We start from the raw sequence: 8,041 nt of genomic DNA, 5'->3' as shown, positions 1-8,041 counted from the left end.
ATATATATATATATATATATATATATATATATATATATATATATTATATATATAGGGTTTGGAAATGAGGGGCTCGTTAGGAAAATACAGAAAGAAATGCCGGCAGTCTACAACGCCAAAGAAGGCATAGGGGAGTGGTTAGACTTTTTTTTTTTACTGTTATTGACGTTACATTATTATTATTTTTTTTATTAATTAATTACGTGAGAAAGAAAGAAAAACACGCGCCCAGAGTGGGGACAGAACCCACGCCTTTCGATTAGTTCTCGAATGCCTTACCAATTCGGCTATCTGGGCGACTGTGTTCTGCTTCACTTTCTGGGGTATTTATATTTACTACAACTGTATTTGACGCTTGAGGGTGGTAGCCAGCGCCACTCAGACTACACGGGGAGAAGGGGACCTTCTTTTTTCAACCCCCGGGCCGTGACGCGAACGTCTACAGCCTGTCATGAGCGGTTAATTGGCGGGAAACCCTCTTATGCTACCTTGGCATCAAGGCTGCCAGAACCGAGGCCCTCGCTAAGCTTTCGCACGATAATAGGGTTTGGAAATGAGGGGCTCGTTAGGAAAATACAGAAAGAAATGCCGGCAGTCTACAACGCCAAAGAAGGCATAGGGGAGTGGTTAGACTTTTTTTTTACTGTTATTGACGTTACATTATTATTATTTTTTTATTAATTAATTACGTGAGAAAGAAAGAAAAACGCGCGCCCAGAGTGGGGACCGAACCCACGCCTTTCGATTAGATCTCGAATGCCTTACCAATTCGGCTATCTGGGCGACTGTGTTCTGCTTCACTTTCTGGGGTATTTATAATTACTACAACTGTATCTGACGCTTGAGGGTGGTAGCCAGCGCCACTCAGACTACACGGGGAGAAGAGTACCTTCTTTTTTCAACCCCCGGGGCGTGACGCGAACGTCTACAGCCTGTCATGAGCGGTTAATTGGCGGGAAACCCTCTTATGCTACCTTGGCATCAAGGCTGCCAGAACCGAGGCCCTTGCTAAGCTTTCGCACGATAATAGGGTTTGGAAATGAGGGGCTCGTTAGGAAAATACAGAAAGAAATGCCGGCAGTCTACAACGCCAAAGAAGGCATAGGGGAGTGGTTAGACTTTTTTTTTTACTGTTATTGACGTTACATTATTATTATTATTTTTTATTAATTAATTACGTGAGAAAGAAAGAAAAACACGCGCCCAGAGTGGGGACCGAACCCACACCTTTCGATTAGATCTCGAATGCCTTACCAATTCGGCTATCTGGGCGACTGTGTTCTCCTTCACTTTCTGGGGTATTTATATTTACTACAACTGTATCTGACGCTTGAGGGTGGTAGCCAGCGCCACTCAGACTACACGGGGAGAAGGGGCCCTTCTTTGTTCAACCCCCGGGGCGTGCCGCGAACGTCTACAGCCTTTCATGAGCGGTTAATTGGCGGGAAACCCTCTTATGCTACCTTGGCATCAAGGCTGCCAGAACCGAGGCCCTCGCTAAGCTTTCGCACGATAATAGGGTTTGGAAATGAGGGGCTCGTTAGGAAAATACAGAAAGAAATGCAGGCAGTCTACAACGCCAAAGAAGGCATAGGGGAGTGGTTAGACTTTTTTTTTTACTGTTATTGACGTTACATTATTATTATTTTTTTTATTAATTAATTACGTGAGAAAGAAAGAAAAACACGCGCCCAGAGTGGGGACCGAACCCACGCCTTTCGATTAGATCTCGAATGCCTTACCAATTCGGCTATCTGGGCGACTGTGTTCTGCTTCACTTTCTGGGGTATTTATATTTACTACAACTGTATCTGACGCTTGAGGGTGGTAGCCAGCGCCACTCAGACTACACGGGGAGAAGGGGACCTTCTTTTTTCAACCCCCGGGGCGTGACGCGAACGTCTACAGCCTGTCATGAGCGGTTAATTGGCGGGAAACCCTCTTATGCTACCTTGGCATCAATGCTGCCAGAACCGAGGCCCTCGCTAAGCTTTCGCACGATAATAGGGTTTGGAAATGAGGGGCTCGTTAGGAAAATACAGAAAGAAATGCCGGCAGTCTACAACGCCAAAGAAGGCATAGGGGAGTGGTTAGACTTTTTTTTTTACTGTTATTGACGTTACATTATTATTATTCTTTTATTAATTAATTACGTGAGAAAGAAAGAAAAACACGCGCCCAGAGTGGGGACCGAACCCACGCCTTTCGATTAGATCTCGAATGCCTTACCAATTCGGCTATCTGGGCGACTGTGTTCTGCTTCACTTTCTGGGGTATTTATATTTACTACAACTGTATCTGACGCTTGAGGGTGGTAGCCAGCGCCACTCAGACTACACGGGGAGAAGGGGCCCTTCTTTTTTCAACCCCCGGGGCGTGACGCGAACGTCTACAGCCTTTCATGAGCGGTTAATTGGCGGGAAACCCTCTTATGCTACCTTGGCATCAAGGCTGCCAGAACCGAGGCCCTCGCTAAGCTTTCGCACGATAATAGGGTTTGGAAATGAGGGGCTCGTTAGGAAAATACAGAAAGAAATGCAGGCAGTCTACAACGCCAAAGAAGGCATAGGGGAGTGGTTAGACTTTTTTTTTACTGTTATTGACGTTACATTATTATTATTTTTTTTATTAATTAATTACGTGAGAAAGAAAGAAAAACACGCGCCCAGAGTGGGGACCGAACCCACGCCTTTCGATTAGATCTCGAATGCCGTACCAATTCGGCTATCTGGGCGACTGTGTTCTGCTTCACTTTCTGGGGTATTTATATTTACTACAACTGTATCTGACGCTTGAGGGTGGTAGCCAGCGCCACTCAGACTACACGGGGAGAAGGGGACCTTCTTTTTTCAACCCCCGGGGCGTGACGCGAACGTCTACAGCCTGTCCTGAGCGGTTAATTGGCGGGAAACCCTCTTATGCTACCTTGGCATCAATGCTGCCAGAACCGAGGCCCTCGCTAAGCTTTCGCACGATAATAGGGTTTGGAAATGAGAGGCTCGTTAGGAAAATACAGAAAGAAATGCCGGCAGTCTACAACGCCAAAGAAGGCATAGGGGAGTGGTTAGACTTTTTTTTTACTGTTATTGACGTTACATTATTATTATTTTTTTTATTAATTAATTACGTGAGACAGAAAGAAAAACACGCGCCCAGAGTGGGGACCAAACCCACGCCTTCCGATTAGATCTCGAATGCCTTACCAATTCGGCTATCTGGGCGACTGTGTTCTGCTTCACTTTCTGGGGTATTTATATTTACTACAACTGTATCTGACGCTTGAGGGTGGTAGCCAGCGCCACTCAGACTACACGGGGAGAAGGGGACCTTCTTTTTTCAACGCCCGGGGCGTGACGCGAACGTCTACAGCCTGTCATGAGCGGTTAATTGGCGGGAAACCCTCTTATGCTACCTTGGCATCAAGGCTGCCAGAACCGAGGCCCTCGCTAAGCTTTCGCACGATAATAGGGTTTGGAAATGAGGGGCTCGTTAGGAAAATACAGAAAGAAATGCCGGCAGTCTACAACGCCAAAGAAGGCATAGGGGAGTGGTTAGACTTTTTTTTTACTGTTATTGACGTTACATTATTATTATTATTTTTTATTAATTAATTACGTGAGAAAGAAAGAAAAACACGTGCCCAGAGTGGGGACCGAACCCACGCCTTTCGATTAGATCTCGAATGCCTTACCAATACGGCTATCTGGACGACTGTGTTCTGCTTCACTTTCTGGGGTATTTATATTTACTACAACTGTATCTGACGCTTGAGGGTGGTAGCCAGCGCCACTCAGACTACACGGGGAGAAGGGGACCTCCTTTTTTCGACCCCCGGGGCGTGACGCGAACGTCTACAGCCTGTCATGAGCGGTTAATTGGCGGGAAACCCTCTTATGCTACCTTGGCATCAAGGCTGCCAGAACCGAGGCCCTCGCTAAGCTTTCGCACGATAATAGGGTTTGGAAATGAGGGGCTCGTTAGGAAAATAAAGAAAGAAATGCCGGCAGTCTACAACGCCAAAGAAGGCATAGGGGAGTGGTTAGACTTTTTTTTTACTGTTATTGACGTTACATTATTATTATTTTTTTTTATTAATTAATTACGTGAGAAAGAAAGAAAAACACGCGCCCAGAGTGGGGACCGAACCCACGCCTTTCGATTAGATCTCGAATGCCGTACCAATTCGGCTATCTGGGCGACTGTGTTCTGCTTCACTTTCTGGGGTATTTATATTTACTACAACTGTATCTGACGCTTGAGGGTGGTAGCCAGCGCAACTCAGACTACACGGGGAGAAGGGGACCTTCTTTTTTCAACCCCCGGGGCGTGACGCGAACGTCTACAGCCTGTCCTGAGCGGTTAATTGGCGGGAAACCCTCTTATGCTACCTTGGCATCAATGCTGCCAGAACCGAGGCCCTCGCTAAGCTTTCGCACGATAATAGGGTTTGGAAATGAGAGGCTCGTTAGGAAAATACAGAAAGAAATGCCGGCAGTCTACAACGCCAAAGAAGGCATAGGGGAGTGGTTAGACTTTTTTTTTACTGTTATTGACGTTACATTATTATTATTTTTTTTATTAATTAATTACGTGAGACAGAAAGAAAAACACGCGCCCAGAGTGGCGACCAAACCCACGCCTTCCGATTAGATCTCGAATGCCTTACCAATTCGGCTATCTGGGCAACTGTGTTCTGCTTCACTTTCTGGGGTATTTATATTTACTACAACTGTATCTGACGCTTGAGGGTGGTAGCCAGCGCCACTCAGACTACACGGGGAGAAGGGGACCTTCTTTTTTCAACGCCCGGGGCGTGACGCGAACGTCTACAGCCTGTCATGAGCGGTTAATTGGCGGGAAACCCTCTTATGCTACCTTGGCATCAAGGCTGCCAGAACCGAGGCCCTCGCTAAGCTTTCGCACGATAATAGGGTTTGGAAATGAGGGGCTCGTTAGGAAAATACAGAAAGAAATGCCGGCAGTCTACAACGCCAAAGAAGGCATAGGGGAGTGGTTAGACTTTTTTTTACTGTTATTGACGTTACATTATTATTATTATTTTTTATTAATTAATTACGTGAGAAAGAAAGAAAAACACGCGCCCAGAGTGGGGACCGAACCCACGCCTTTCGATTAGATCTCGAATGCCTTACCAATACGGCTATCTGGGCGACTGTGTTCTGCTTCACTTTCTGGGGTATTTATATTTACTACAACTGTATCTGACGCTTGAGGGTGGTAGCCAGCGCCACTCAGACTACACGGGGAGAAGGGGACCTCCTTTTTTCGACCCCCGGGGCGTGACGCGAACGTCTACAGCCTGTCATGAGCGGTTAATTGGCGGGAAACCCTCTTATGCTACCTTGGCATCAAGGCTGCCAGAACCGAGGCCCTCGCTAAGCTTTCGCACGATAATAGGGTTTGGAAATGAGGGGCTCGTTAGGAAAATAAAGAAAGAAATGCCGGCAGTCTACAACGCCAAAGAAGGCATAGGGGAGTGGTTAGACTTTTTTTTTACTGTTATTGACGTTACATTATTATTATTATTTTTTATTAATTAATTACGTGATAAAGAAAGAAAAACACGCGCCCAGAGTGGGGACCGAACCCACACCTTTCGATTAGATCTCGAATGCCTTACCAATTCGGCTATCTGGGCGACTGTGTTCTCCTTCACTTTCTGGGGTATTTATATTTACTACAACTGTATCTGACGCTTGAGGGTGGTAGCCAGCGCCACTCAGACTACACGGGGAGAAGGGGCCCTTCTTTGTTCAACCCCCGGGGCGTGACGCGAACGTCTACAGCCTCTTATGAGCGGTTAATTGGCGGGAAACCCTCTTATGCTACCTTGGCATCAAGGCTGCCAGAACCGAGGCCCTCGATAAGCTTTCGCACGATAATAGGGTTTGGAAATGAGGGGCTCGTTAGGAAAATACAGAGAGAAATGCAGGCAGTCTACAACGCCAAAGAAGGCATAGGGGAGTGGTTAGACTTTTTTTTTTACTGTTATTGACGTTACATTATTATTATTTTTTTTATTAATTAATTACGTGAGAAAGAAAGAAAAACACGCGCCCAGAGTGGGGACCGAACCCACGCCTTTCGATTAGTTCTCGAATGCCTTACCAATTCGGCTATCTGGGCGACTGTGTTCTGCTTCACTTTCTGGGGTATTTATATTTACTACAACTGTATTTGACGCTTGAGGGTGGTAGCCAGCGCCACTCAGACTACACGGGGAGAAGGGGACCTTCTTTTTTCAACCCCCGGGCCGTGACGCGAACGTCTACAGCCTGTCATGAGTGGTTAATTGGCGGGAAACCCTCTTATGCTACCTTGGCATCAAGGCTGCCAGAACCGAGGCCCTCGCTAAGCTTTCGCACGATAATAGGGTTTGGAAATGAGGGGCTCGTTAGGAAAATACAGAAAGAAATGCCGGCAGTCTACAACGCCAAAGAAGGCATAGGGGAGTGGTTAGACTTTTTTTTTTTTACTGTTATTGACGTTACATTATTATTATTTTTTTATTAATTAATTACGTGAGAAAGAAAGAAAAACACGCGCCCAGAGTGGGGACCGAACCCACGCCTTTCGATTAGATCTCGAATGCCTTACCAATTCGGCTATCTGGGCGACTGTGTTCTGCTTCACTTTCTGGGGTATTTATAATTACTACAACTGTATCTGACGCTTGAGGGTGGTAGCCAGCGCCACTCAGACTACACGGGGAGAAGGGTACCTTCTTTTTTCAACCCCCGGGGCGTGACGCGAACGTCTACAGCCTGTCATGAGCGGTTAATTGGCGGGAAACCCTCTTATGCTACCTTGGCATCAAGGCTGCCAGAACCGAGGCCCTTGCTAAGCTTTCGCACGATAATAGGGTTTGGAAATGAGGGGCTCGTTAGGAAAATACAGAAAGAAATGCCGGCAGTCTACAACGCCAAAGGAGGCATAGGGGAGTGGTTAGACTTTTTTTTTTACTGTTATTGACGTTACATTAATATTATTATTTTTTATTAATTAATTACGTGAGAAAGAAAGAAAAACACGCGCCCAGAGTGGGGACCGAACCCACACCTTTCGATTAGATGTCGAATGCCTTACCAATTCGGCTATCTGGGCGACTGTGTTCTCCTTCACTTTCTAGGGTATTTATATTTACTACAACTGTATCTGACGCTTGAGGGTGGTAGCCAGCGCCACTCAGACTACACGGGGAGAAGGGGCCCTTCTTTGTTCAACCCCCGGGGCGTGCCGCGAACGTCTACAGCCTTTCATGAGCGGTTAATTGGCGGGAAACCCTCTTATGCTACCTTGGCATCAAGGCTGCCAGAACCGAGGCCCTCGCTAAGCTTTCGCACGATAATAGGGTTTGGAAATGAGGGGCTCGTTAGGAAAATACAGAAAGAAATGCAGGCAGTCTACAACGCCAAAGAAGGCATAGGGGAGTGGTTAGACTTTTTTTTTGCTGTTATTGACGTTACATTATTATTTTTTTTTTTATTAATTAATTACGTGAGAAAGAAAGAAAAACACGCGCCCAGAGTGGGGACCGAACCCACGCCTTTCGATTAGATCTCGAATGCCTTACCAATTCGGCTATCTGGGCGACTGTGTTCTGCTTCACTTTCTGGGGTATTTATATTTACTACAACTGTATCTGACGCTTGAGGGTGGTAGCCAGCGCCACTCAGACTACACGGGGAGAAGGGGACCTTCTTTTTTCAACCCCCGGGGCGTGACGCGAACGTCTACAGCCTGTCATGAGCGGTTAATTGGCGGGAAACCCTCTTATGCTACCTTGGCATCAATGCTGCCAGAACCGAGGCCCTCGCTAAGCTTTCGCACGATAATAGGGTTTGGAAATGAGGGGCTCGTTAGGAAAATACAGAAAGAAATGCCGGCAGTCTACAACGCCAAAGAAGGCATAGGGGAGTGGTTAGACTTTTTTTTTACTGTTATTGACGTTACATTATTATTATTCTTTTATTAATTAATTACGTGAGAAAGAAAGAAAAACACGCGCCCAGAGTGGGGA

At 46.3% G+C, this 8,041-nt stretch overlaps 3 non-coding genes across 3 annotated transcripts; all 3 read right to left on the bottom strand.

Moving 5' to 3' along the window:
* Window positions 1-225: 225 nt before the first annotated feature.
* Window positions 226-297, bottom strand: Trnas-acu (transfer RNA serine (anticodon ACU)). Its single transcript has one exon. It is a non-coding gene; the product is annotated as a tRNA-Ser (tRNA).
* Window positions 298-6,075: 5,778 nt separating this feature from the next.
* Window positions 6,076-6,147, bottom strand: Trnas-acu (transfer RNA serine (anticodon ACU)). The gene has a single exon. It is a non-coding gene; the product is annotated as a tRNA-Ser (tRNA).
* A 906-nt stretch (window positions 6,148-7,053) lies between these two features.
* Trnar-ucu (transfer RNA arginine (anticodon UCU)) lies at window positions 7,054-7,125 on the bottom strand. The gene has a single exon. It is a non-coding gene; the product is annotated as a tRNA-Arg (tRNA).
* Between the last annotated feature and the right edge of the window lie 916 nt (window positions 7,126-8,041).

This window comes from Haemaphysalis longicornis, unplaced genomic scaffold (genome assembly GCF_048455015.1).
Source record: "Haemaphysalis longicornis isolate Haplotype H1 unplaced genomic scaffold, Haemaphysalis longicornis Haplotype H1 scaffold_4, whole genome shotgun sequence".
Taxonomy (NCBI): Eukaryota; Metazoa; Arthropoda; class Arachnida; order Ixodida; family Ixodidae; genus Haemaphysalis; species Haemaphysalis longicornis.
This window is presented reverse-complemented; position numbering and strand designations above follow the sequence as displayed.